This window comes from Peromyscus californicus, unplaced genomic scaffold, assembly GCF_007827085.1.
Source record: "Peromyscus californicus insignis strain IS unplaced genomic scaffold, ASM782708v3 Scaffold_7__1_contigs__length_154581171, whole genome shotgun sequence".
Taxonomy (NCBI): Eukaryota; Metazoa; Chordata; class Mammalia; order Rodentia; family Cricetidae; genus Peromyscus; species Peromyscus californicus.
In genome coordinates this window covers 67,274,437-67,287,005 of record NW_026294595.1, presented here as the reverse complement: position 1 = coordinate 67,287,005, position 12,569 = coordinate 67,274,437, and the positions used below count along the sequence as shown (strand labels likewise).

General features: G+C 42.0%; 1 protein-coding gene across 5 annotated transcripts in view; it reads right to left on the bottom strand.

Moving 5' to 3' along the window:
• Positions 1-9,525, bottom strand: part of Ckap5 (cytoskeleton associated protein 5) — a 109,473-nt gene extending 99,948 nt beyond the window's left edge. Inside the window, exon 1 of one of the 5 annotated variants that reach the window (XM_052725293.1) lies at positions 9,451-9,525. The gene's annotated coding sequence lies outside the window, so the exon portion shown is untranslated. Of the gene's footprint in view, positions 1-9,212; positions 9,232-9,450 lie in introns of those variants that run through there. The other 4 variants (XM_052725296.1, XM_052725297.1, XM_052725298.1 and 1 more) reach the window with 4 other exon arrangements.
• Positions 9,526-12,569: the final 3,044 nt, after the last annotated feature.

Sequence of the window (12,569 nt, the reverse complement as noted above, 5' to 3'; positions counted from 1 at the left end):
AAACATTTTGGAATTAGATAGTGACAGTTAACATGTTTTGTGAATGTTAGAAGCTACAAAATAAGTTTCATGGTACAGTAATTATATACTTTAAGAGTGTATAATTTATATATATTAACAAGAGACAATTTTTAAAAAGCCATTGCATACTCACTGAAGAGATACTCTACAGTCAGAAAATAGCTATTAATAGCTACATAGATGAATCTAACAGTCCACGGTGGGGAACATTAATTACTTAATATATTGTACAGCAATATAAGCCCAAACAATGTATCTAGAGGCACAATCATCTGTAGTTAAATAAAAAACTAAGGAGAGGCTATGCTGGAAGCTCAGCATAGAAGAGGCAAGGAAGGGACTGGAAAAATGGCTCAGCAGTTAAAAGCACTTGTTCTTGCACAGGACCCAGGTCCAGTTCCCAGCATCCACATGGCAGCTCATCACTTTCTGTAGCTCCAGTTCCAGGGGATCTGACACTCTATTCTGTCCTCCATGGGCAGCATATACTCACATGGTGCAGACACACACATTCAGGCAAATCACCCATACAAATAAATAATAATTTTGTTTGTTTTCAAACAGGGTCTCTATATAGCCCTGGCTATCCTGAGACTCACCAGGTAGACCATGTTAGCCTCAAACTCACAGAGATCTGCCTGCCTCTGCCTCCCAAGTGCTGGAATTAAAGCCATGCAACTATACCCATTTAAAAACAAACAACAACAACAACAACAAAAAACCCAACATCTTTTTTTTTTTTTAAGAGCACTGGATGCTCTTCCAGAGGGCCCAGGTTTGATTCCTAGCACCTAGATGGTGGCTAGCAACTGCCTATAACTCCAATTCCTAGAATCTTCTGGTTTCTTCAAAGATTGAATGCATGTGGTACATATACATACACACAGGCACTCATATACATAAATAAAAATTACAAAGAAGGGCAGGGAATATAATCAAGAATACAAGAAAGGAGATTTGCCTGTCTATTGGTAATGATTTAGTTCTTTAGCTCAGGATAGGAAACAGGTGCTTGTTTCTTTTTAAAATGATAGCATAATTATTTTTAATATATAAGACACCGTGGAGATTTAATAGGAGAGAGACTTTGCTTCCAACTAAAAGGATCTTATAATATAAAAACATACTCTGCAGTGTTTAAGCACAAGTGTAAAGTAAACTTTTTTTAACCTGAAAGGCATAATGGGAGGGAGAAGAGGGAGGAAGCAAGGGAGGAAGAGAGGGAGGGAGGGAGAAAGAGAGAGATTGAGAATATTCCACAACTTCTTCCCTATCATTAACTATCACACTTCAGAGAAGTCAACTAATCTTTGAGACTTGAGTATTCTCATGTATAAAACTATGTACGTTTGTATTGACCTCTAAAATACTATGAAATGGTACTTGACAACAGTTATTTACATCCAATAAACAAGGTGTTTTCAATGTCAAGTTTCTCAGTAAAAACAAACAAAAAACCAAAACTGTAGCACTGGCAAAAATCACAGTCCACTTTCTATCCTTGATTAAATTATTATAAAGGAATGGTGGTTTGCTTTATTTTAGCTTTATAGAAAAGTAACAATCCAAAAAACTTGCTGGAACTCCAACCCTAGGGGGATCTAACTTTTCTCGCTTCTTTGAGCATCTTCATTCATGTGCCTCCACTTAATAAAAATAAGAAAAATTAATCCAGGCTGCTGGTGGTAGCATACACCTTTAATCCTAGCACTCTGGGAGGCATGAACACATTTTGAAGAAACATGATAATCAACAGCTGTTTCTCTAACCCCTGAAGATTCAACGCTAACTAGGAACATTTCAAACAGTTTCTACCAGATTTTTTTGCTATTAAAGCCTTGGTAAACTTCATAGTAAGGGTCCTAATAATTAAGACCAGTCCATACTACCTACTATATACTCTTGTCTACTGCTGTCTTCTGCTGCTGTCAAACACCTAGAGATAAGAAAACTGTCAGAGCTTAAAGAGTTTCTCCTTACTCACCCATGCTGTATATTCAAGTAGAGACAAAAGAATCCACAGTTAGTTGACTGGTAACAACACGTGGATATCACAAACCCCTGATATGATGGTATTCTTTCAAAAAAAAAAAAATACACATAACCCTAATCTAATCATGAGAAAAACATCAAACACAGAGGAAGTAGCATTCTACAAAGTAACTTTTAAAACGTTTCCTTGGGGCTGTAGATATGTCTCGGAGGTTAAGAGCACTGGCTGCTCTTCCAGAGGTCTTGAGTTCAATTCCCAGCAACCATATGGCAGCTCACAACCATCTATAATAATAAGATCTGGTGCCCTCTTCTGGCATGCAGGCAAACCACTGTATACATAATAAATAAATTTATAAAAAATAAAAGACACTGTCAAATGATCTTTTAAAAAGTTTCCTTAAAATCGCCGGGCAGTGGTGGCGCACGCCTTTAATCCCAGCACTCGGGAGGCAGAGCCAGGCGGATCTCTGTGAGTTCGAGGCCAGCCTGGGCTACCAAGTGAGTTCCAGGACAGGCGCAAAGCTACACAGAGAAACCCTGTCTCAAAAAACCAACAAAAAAGTTTCCTTAAAATCAAGGTCCTGAAGACAAGGGAAGACTGAGAAACTGCCCAAGAGCAGAGGAGGCAAGGACAGAAGACCACTAGATGTAATGTGTTGCCCTGGACTGGATCCTGAAACACAACTAGGGTATGAATAGAACATCTGTTGAAATCCAAATGAAATTCAGTGGGGTTTGTTTGTTTGTTTTTTGTTTTTCAAGACAGGGTTTCACTGTGTATCCCTGGAACTCACTCTGTAAACCAGGCTGGCCTGGAACTCAAGAGATTCAGTCACCTGGCCTCTGCCTCTGAAGTGCTGGGATTAAAGGTGTGCTGCACCTGCACCACCACCACCACCACCACCACCACCACCACCACCACCACCACCCCCCCTAGCTGAAATTCAGAGATGGCTCAGTAGGTGAAGGCATCTGACACCACACCTGATGACCCAAATTCAATCCCAGTTATCATCCTGGTAGAAAGAGAACCAACTCTGAAGGTTGTCCTCTGACTTCCACTCACACATTGTGGTATGTACACCCAAACACATAGACCAGTGGTTCTCAACCTTCCTAATGCTTCAACCCTTTAAAATTCCTCGTTGTGGTGGCCCCAACCATAAAATTATTTCATTGCTACTCTGTAATTTTTCTACTGTTATGAATCATAATGTAATCTGATATGCAGGATATCTGATATGTGACCCCTGTGAAAGGGTCATTCAACCCCCAAAGGGGTCATGACCCATAGGTTGAGAAGTGCTGACATAAAGAAACCTATACTCATGAAATAAAATAAAAATAGCAGGGCATGGTGACACATGCCTTTAAACTTAGCATTAGGAAGGCAGAGACAAGCAGATCTGTAAGTCTGTCTACATACTAAGTGCCATGATAGCCAGAACTATGTGGAGACCCTGTCTCAAAAAACAAAAACAAAAATAAATAATAAAATATATTGTTGGTTTCTTTCTTTTCTTTTCTTTTTTTTTTCCCCGAGACAGGGTTTCTCTGTGTAGCTTTGCGCCTTTTCCTGGAACTCACTTGGTAGCCCAGGCTGGCCTCAAACTCACAGAGATGCGCCTGGCTCTGCCTCCCGAGTGCTGGGATTAAAGACGTGCGCCACCACCGCCCGGCTATTGTTGGTTTCTTACCTTGACAATTGTACCATGTAAGATGTTAACAAGAATGTAGATAAGAGGAACTTAATTCTATGCATCAGTTTTGCAATAAATTTTTGCTTAAATCTAAAATAAAAAATTAATTTTTAAAAGTTTCCTTTTAATATAATTATCACTCTCAAAACATCAATATCATGAAAAACAAAACTTTTTTTTTTTTTTGGTTTTTCAAGACATTGTTTCTCTGTGTAACAGTCCTGGCTCTCCTGGAACTCACTCTGTAGACCAGGCTGGCCTCACATAGATCCACCTACCTCTGCCTCCAGAGTGCTGGCTGGTGCCACCACAGCCTGGCAAAACAAAATTTTTAAAGACAGGAGCACTACATTACTACTAGAATGGCTAATAAATAAATAAACGAAAGAAACTGTTAAAACTAAGTACAGTCAAGAATGTGGAGCAATAGGAAACCCTATTCATTGTTGATGTGACTGCAAAGCAGTACAGCCACTTTGAAAGACAGTTTGACAGTTTCTTACAAAACCTAAACACTGTCTTACCATGTAATGCAACAAATTTATTTACCCAAACGAAGTAAAAACTAGGTCCATACATAGTCCTGAAAATGTTTATTAGCAGCTTTGTTCATAATTGCTAAAAACCAGAAGTGACTACGATATTCTTCCAAAGGTGAGTAAATGTGGTTCATTCATAAATGAAAATAAATTAGCTATCAAGCATTGAAAAGATATATAAGCTCCTAAGTGCCAGTGTGATGTTGAACACCTATAATCTTAGCACTTCAGAGGTGGAGGCAGGAGCATCAGGAGTTTTATCTACACAGTAAGTTCAGTGCCAGCCTAGATTACAAGAGTCTGGAAAAATAAACAAAAAATCTATATGAGCCTAAATCCTATAACGAAGTTAAAGAAAACAGTCTGAACAATACATAAGGTATAATGATTCTAATTATACATGACATTCTGGAAGAGGAAAAGCACAAAGACAGTAAAATGGCTGCCACAGTATGAGAAAGGAACAAATCGTGAAATGATGAGTAAAACTATTCTTTACTATTTTTGTTGTTGTTGTTTTTTAACTTGTAACACAAGTGTCTAATAGCACAAGAGAACACAGGCCCCATGCAGACAGCAGTCCGGGGGTCATACCAGTCCTTCTGTCTCACAGTGCTAAAGGCCTTTATTATGAGGGCCTAGGCACGTCTACACAAGTCACACAAACATAAATCTACAATTTTCTAGTTTTCTTAGTGGAAGACTTCTGAGCTAATCTGTTGAGATACTGTTCACATCCAAAACTACAGAACGCACACAGAACAACACACCAAAAACCATTTATTTAGTGTATGTGTATATATACAAGTGCACCAGTACAGCATGCATGTGGAGATCAGATGTGAAAGTTGGTTTTCCTACCATATGAGTCCTGAGGATATAGAACTCAGGTCCTAAGTCTTGGTGGCAAGCACCTTAACCCACTGAGCCGTCTAACCACCCTGCCCTTGTTATTCTTAGACAAGGGGCATCTAGCCCAGACTGTCTTCAAACTTGCTAAACAGCCAAACTTGAGCTCCTTCTCCTCCTGCCTCCACCACCTAAGCACTGGCAGGTGTACTCCACCATGCCTAACTGACCTACTTTGTTCCAGGCACTGTATGAGATACTAATATACTTCATTTCTGTGAGGAATTCTGGCACAAACAAAAACGAACATATCAAATAACAATAAACGAAAATGAGGTGAAAAGCACCAAGACAGCTATTCTAATTGAGAACTTAGAAAAATGCTTCTTTAAGGAGTTGGCATATGAGTTGAAATGTGGATTAAGCCTGTTAACACAGGCTTGAGATAATAAAGACAGAGTGGGGTGGGAGGTTCTAGGCAGAGAACAGGAAAAGTGAAGGCCAAAAGGAGAGTTTATTAGGTAGGCAGGACAAGTGCACTGATAAGAATAACCTAACTAGGGTTGAGAGATGGCTCACTTAAGAGCATTTGCTGCTCTTGCATAGGACCCGAGTTCTATTCCCATCATCTACATGGTGGCTCACAATCACCTGAAAGTTCAGTTCCAGGGGGCCCAACACCATCTTCTGATTTCTGTGGGCACCAGACATGCAGGTGGTACACATACATACATACAGGCAACACACACAAATAAAATAAATAAATCTAAAAATTAAAAAAAAGAACCTAAGTAACATCTTTGAGCTCAAGATGTAAGAATGACAATCATCTAAAACTGCAAACCTCTTCAACACTGACCACCAAGAAACAATCACAATTAGATTAACATCTCAATATCTCAATTTTAAAGCTGCTGTGGTGATGCAGGTCTGTAAATACCAGCATGGAGGTGGCAAAGGCAGGAGGTTTACCACAAATTCAAGGTCATCCTAATCTACTTAGTGGGTTTCAGGCCACCCAAGGATACATAGCAAGATGCTATCTCAAAACAATACACAACTGTCATTTTTACCTCATCCTTGTCCTACCACTCACAGCTACCCATAAGGTAAACACTGTATTTTCAACTGACTCCCTAAATATTACCATTCCTGTCATCCATATTTCATATCTCCAGTAGATAAACCAAAGAGGACAGAGGGCTCTATTTTAAATCTGCTCTTGAATTTATTTATTTACTTATTTAAAGATTTATTTATTTATTATATATACAGTGTTCTGCCTGCATGTATCCCTGCAGGCCCAAAGAGGGAACCAGATCTCATTACAGATGGTTTTCAGCCACCATGTGGTTGTTGGGAATTGAACTCAGGACCTTTGGAAGAACAGCCAGGGCTCTTAACCTCTGAGCCATCTCTCTAGCCCTGAATTTTTTTAAAAAGTCATTACTTTATATAGAATGACCATAAGAACATAGACCCTAGCTACTAAGTTGGATTCAAATTTAGGTTCTGTAAGTCATATGACCCTAAGCAAGTTGCATAATCTTTCACAGTTCCCTCAGGGGTAAAATTCTGACAGTTAAAAAAGATAAAACATGACACACAGAAATCATCCATTAAATATTAGCTACTGCTAGTAAATGTACTTAGAATTTACTTTGTTCAAGGCCCAGGGCTGAGCCAGAGGGATTACAGAAACTATAATTTGCTATAGTGAATTGTTTGAAAGATAAATCTGTTAAACTCCCTTGAGTGCTTTTTTTCCTGGCTCACAAATGTGTTCCTTGAATCTAGAATAATGTTTACTATCCAGCAGACATCAATCTCAGTGGAGAACAAGACAACCTGGCTTTACTAGAATATAAAGTTTTCATTTGTTCTTCTTGGGATTTTGCTGCTGTTTTTTGAGACAGTCTCACTCTGTAACCCAGTTTGGTCTGAAGTTCACTATGTAGCCCAGGCTGCTCTCATGCTCATAGCAATCCTGCTTTAGCTTTCCACATACTGGAGTTAAGGCATGAACCACCATGCCTAGCAAGTCTTCATAGTCAAGATTTTTACCACTAGGAGCTGGAGAAACAGCTCAGAGTTAAGTGCACTTGTTGCTCTTACAGAGGACCCAAGTTTGGTTCCCAGCACCCACATGTCTGCTTATAACTCCAGTTCCAGGGGATCCAATACCTTCCTCTGAAGTCTGTGGAGCAGGCACATACACACATATAGACAGAACACCCATAAACATAAATTAATCTTTTTAAAAAAGATTTTAACACTGTCCATATATATTTTTTATATATATAATTATTTTATTTTGTGTGCATTGGTCTTTTGCCTGCATGTATTTCTGTATAAGGTGTTGGATCCTGGAGCTACAGACAGTTGTGAGCTGCCATTGCGCATGCTGGGAATTGAACCTGGATCCCCTGGAAGAGCAGTCAGTGCTCTTAACCACTGAGCCATCTCCCCAGCCCAGAAGTTAATTATTTTTAATTGCTTTCTCCAAATCCAAGTGTTCATAATACTGAGGTATTCATCTATTCATCACTAAAACTGAATTACCACACACCACTCTTCATAATTTAAAGTTGATGATCCAAACTTTAAAAATAATAGAGAAAATTATATGGCATATTGCTAGGGAATACCTTTGCTTGACACCTCCTTAAGTGAACAGTATTAAAAACTACTTGTGTAAAATTTTGGGATCAGGGAGGCAGCTTAAAGGGTGTTTTCTGCTAAGCTGAACAACTGACGTTTGATCCCCAGAACCTACATGATGGAAGGAGAGAACAAACTCTAGACAGTCGTCTGACATCTGGTTATGGACACACCCAGCCTCCCACACACAAAATAAATGTAAAAGATCTTTAAAAATATTTATGTGTATAGGTGTTTTGCCTGTGTACATGTCTGTGTACCACATGCATGCAGTGCCCATGGACACCAGAAGAGGGTGTCGGCCTCCCTGGAACTGGAGTTTACAGATGGCTGGGAGTCATCATGTGGGTGCTGGGACTAGACCCAGGTCCTCTGGAAGAGCAGTGTCCCTAAGTACTGAGCCCTCTCTCCAGCCCCATGTTTAAAAAAAAAAAAAAATTTAAAAAAAAAATTAAAAACGGTGTGAACAACTTTTTCATTATAAGTTTACTACCTTGATTTAATTGATGTTGGCAACTAAATTGATTTGATTTTCTTCATACTAAACCTTACAGTTTGTCCAGTCCCTTTAGAAGTCTCAAATGACTGACTTATATTCTTGTTCTTTAGGTCACAGAAGGACTTTTCAGGGTGATGAAAATGGAGAAAAAAGGATTTCACCTTTCTAAAAATGAGTTTTCAGTTCTATAATTATGCATAATGTAAGACAAGCATCCTATCTGGGCCAAGATTTAATGCCTTGGTTCCTAGGAGAATTAAGAGTCGTGCATAAATTTGGGGCAAGTTCTGCAAAACCTCTATTGATGCTGAATCAGAAACTCATTGTGAAGATTCATCAACACGAATATATTCTCTAACACACAGCAGCCACTCTGGGAACATCTCTCTCATCATTTCCTATGCAAGAAACAAAATGGGATGCATTCAATCTTGCCTGGCAATTACCGAGACTTCGGGCAGCTCCCGCAACAACAACAACGATTTGCTAAGCGCTAAAAAGTGAGACTCTCATTCACCTAGCCTTAAAGTGGCAAGGCCTGGCTAACCTACACTGCTGCCTATTGTGCTGGTCCCCGAAACCTTCTCAGCTGCCAAATACCTGAACTCTGCTGACACTTTCTGAGGGAGAAAACCAAGGGCGGGGCGGTGAATGGTCAGAATCGTTAAGAAAAAAATCATCGCAGGTAGGGAACGCAGGTACGGAGACGGGCCCGGGCACCACGCTCTGGTCCGGCTCCGAGGCGACTAGGCCCTTCACACCCACCACGGCCCTCCGGGGCTCTCGTTCATTCATTCGACAATTCCGCGAGGCGCACTCCCCCGAGGGCCTTGCTCGCAGGGCCCCCGCCCCAGTCGCGGACACCACAAGCCTCCAGGCGCGGCCCGGCGCCGCCCGCCAACCTCAGGCGCGGCCAGGAGCGCCCCCCCCCGCGCGCGCTCGGCTCACCTGCCTCCCAGCCGGGGTCTCCAACGCAAGCGAGCGCCCACGCCCCCCGCCCTGCCAGCCGCGGGCTGCCCGGCCTCCGCCCCGCTTCGCCGCCGCCTCAGACCTGCCGGGGTTCGCGAGACCGCGGCCGGCCGCGCGCGTCCGCCGAGGGCCCCGCCCGCGGACGTGGGCCCCCGAGCGCGCGCGCCGCCGGGTCCTCGGGGTCCGGGCGGAGAGGTGAGGCCCACCGCCCACTCACCTCCGCCGGGTCAGAACCGAGGGGCCTGCTCTAAGCCGTTTAAAACCGCTTGGGCCGCCGCACACCCCGCAGTGTCCTCGTTGTTTATTGGTCCGCGGGAGACCGCCTCTCGCCCTTTCATTGGTCCGTTTGAAAGGACTGTGGGCACGCGCCGCCTGCGGCCTTAAAGGGGCAGCGCGCAGCTGCGTTCCCGTGGGCTGTACGGCAGGACGGCAGCCAATGGCTACCGACAGCTTCAGAACGAAGAGCGGAAGGTGTGTGGAAGTCTATGCATTCCCAGCCATCATCGTGTTGCCTTTATCTAACTACAGACGTTTAAACTACGGCCCACATGTCTGCCCTTTTTCTTTTTCTTTGAGAGCTTGCATTCGTCAATATTGATGATGCTGAGGGAAACAAGAGGCCACTGGGATGTGGTGGAAGGAGCCTCGAACGGAGACAGGATGCTAAATTATAGTCGTCTCAGTTAACCTGGACCTCAGTTTTCCTCCTGTAGAAGACGCAATAATTGTTTTCCTTACAAATTTAATGTGAGGATTTAATACAACGAGCTGAGGAATGGCCTTTATGAACTGCAATACCTTCTGCAGATACTTTTTATGAACACGAGGCTTTCATTCTATGAAGTATGATCGTCCAAATTCGATTTTATTACAATTTATTTGTCATATAGAGGGGTAGTGGTGCATGGAAGTCAGAGGGCAACTGGGTGGGAGGTGGTTCTCTCCTTCCACCATATAGTTTCTGGAGCTCAAATTCAGTCCGCAAGACTTGGCAGCAAACACCTCTGTGCATTGAGGCGTCTTGTTTGCACTGTTTTGTTTTTTGAGACAGGGTCTTGCTCTGTAGTCCAGGCTAGCTTGGAAATGGCACTATAGACCAGGCTGCCCCAAATTTGGGACATCACTCCACCTCCACCTTCTAAGTACTGGGATTACAGGCACGTGCAACACCGTACCTAGCTAAAATTCTTTCTTGAATCAATATCCGACATCCTATGAATATTAAGTTATAATATAATAATGATGTTTTCCTTACAAATTTAATTTAGGGATTTATTATAACAAGACAGAGGCAGGCAGATCTCTGAGTTCAAGACCAGCCTAGTCTACAAAGAGAGTTCCAGGACAACCAGGGCTACACAGAGAAACCTTGTCTCAAAAAAAAAAAAAAAGTTGGAGAAGACAGATATGAGTATGGTGGTTCTCGCTACTCTGGGGATTGAGACAAGTGTGGAATTCAAGGCAAGCCTCAGGTATGTAGGGAGTTGGGAGCCAGCCAGGACTGCAGGAGACTGTCTCAGAACAAAGAATATTTGGAGAAGTAAATGTTCAACTTCACTGTTAAATTTGGGTGCAAATTTTTGGGAGGACACTTTGAGATTGACAGATTCTCTGACCCAGTAATGCTATTAAGGGTCATTTATTTTACAGTTTTACGCACTTATGCAGAGAAAAATGTGTAAGAATGTTACTGAGTCACTGGGAAGTTAGAAAAAACTATCTGAAAATCACATGGCTGTCAAAATGAAACCTTTTACATCAATTATGGAAATGTCAGGAGAACACTGTGCAGTTGTTGAAAAAGAACGGGGTGGATCGGGCTGGGGAGGCCAGCTCAGTAAGTGAAGAATGAGCCCGAGGCCCAGAGTTGGGATCCTCATCACCTGGGTCAGAGCCAGGTGTGCTAGTGTGAGGCTGTAACCCCAGCCCTGGGGGCAGGGGCATGTGGACCCTGGGAGCTCACTGGCCAGCCGCTCCAGACTAAACAGTGAGCACCAAGAGAGCCTGCCTCAAAATAGGGCAGAGGCCTGGAGAGTTGGTTCAGTGGTAAAATTACTTGCTACTTTGGATTCCCAGCACCTATGTGGCAGCTCAAAACCATCTGTAACTCTAGTTTCAGGAGATCCCATGTCCTCTTCTGAGTACCAGGTACACATGCAGGTGAAACACTCATATACATCCAATAATAAAATAAATCTAAACAAAAAAAAAAAAAGAAGAAGAAGAAAGGGTGAAGAGCTAATGCTGCCTAGAGGGCCAGCCTCCAGCAGCTCAGGGCTCAAAGGGTCACAACGACACCACATACTAGACTTTTTTATCTGAGGGGGTTATGGAAAAAGATACATTCTCTCTTGATGATTTCTTTCTCAATTCTTCTTTGTTCTGTGTTCTTCCTTTGTTGGTTGAAGAAAAAAGGCACTCCAAGATAAAATTCTAAGGCTTATATGGCAGCAGGAAGGTCCAGCCTCTTCTGATGAACCAAATTGGACTGGACTGGGCTAGACTCTGAACAGCCGGACAAAGGCGTATTTATTGATTGTTCCACAAAGTATCTTCTCATACCAAGGTCTCTAATCTAAATTTACACGTCTTACTGAAGAAGAGCATCACATGCCTCCATGACTCTAGTCCTTTATTGTGTATCATGTGCAATACACAATAATGCAAGAGCCTCGGGTGTGCCTGAGTCGTGTTGGGACCAAAGTTTTGGATGGCTGCAAAGCCCCTTCAGCAAAACAATCACTGTTTTCCATAAGGATTCTTCAAGGTCAAAGTCCTTCTGAAAAACAGCTGTTCATTCTAATACTTATCCTACACAGTGATTCTGCTAAATTCCTACAGAGTACAGGTAAAAACGTGTATTTTTTCCATAGCCAACTCTTTTGTTAGCAGGCTGTCTATTGTGCTTACAAAGAAAGGATCAGTCATTTTACTATTTATCTTGAAAGTTAATCTTATAAGGAATCACAAACCTAAACTTTTATACATAAAAAACAGTCAGCTGTACTTTAGATCTTAGGAGGGTGCATACCCATTCATCAATAGTTTTTTATACCAGGAGACTGAGGGCAGAAATGGGTACAAGGAATTAATCATCACCCTTGATCATCAACCAATCCTAGCAAGAAAATACGTCAGCTGGTAACAGTTGAGCTGCTTTGTATTTTTTACTTCAGCTATGTGTGCTAGTGAACTTCAGATTGTTTTCTGGGGTTTTTCATCTTAAAGCTATTGTCAAAACATCTGCTCTAACCTGAAGTTATTATAAGGCTTTGTTTCAGTTAATGATACACACCGAAACTTGTGACTTCATCTTTCAGCATTAAGATTAAAGGA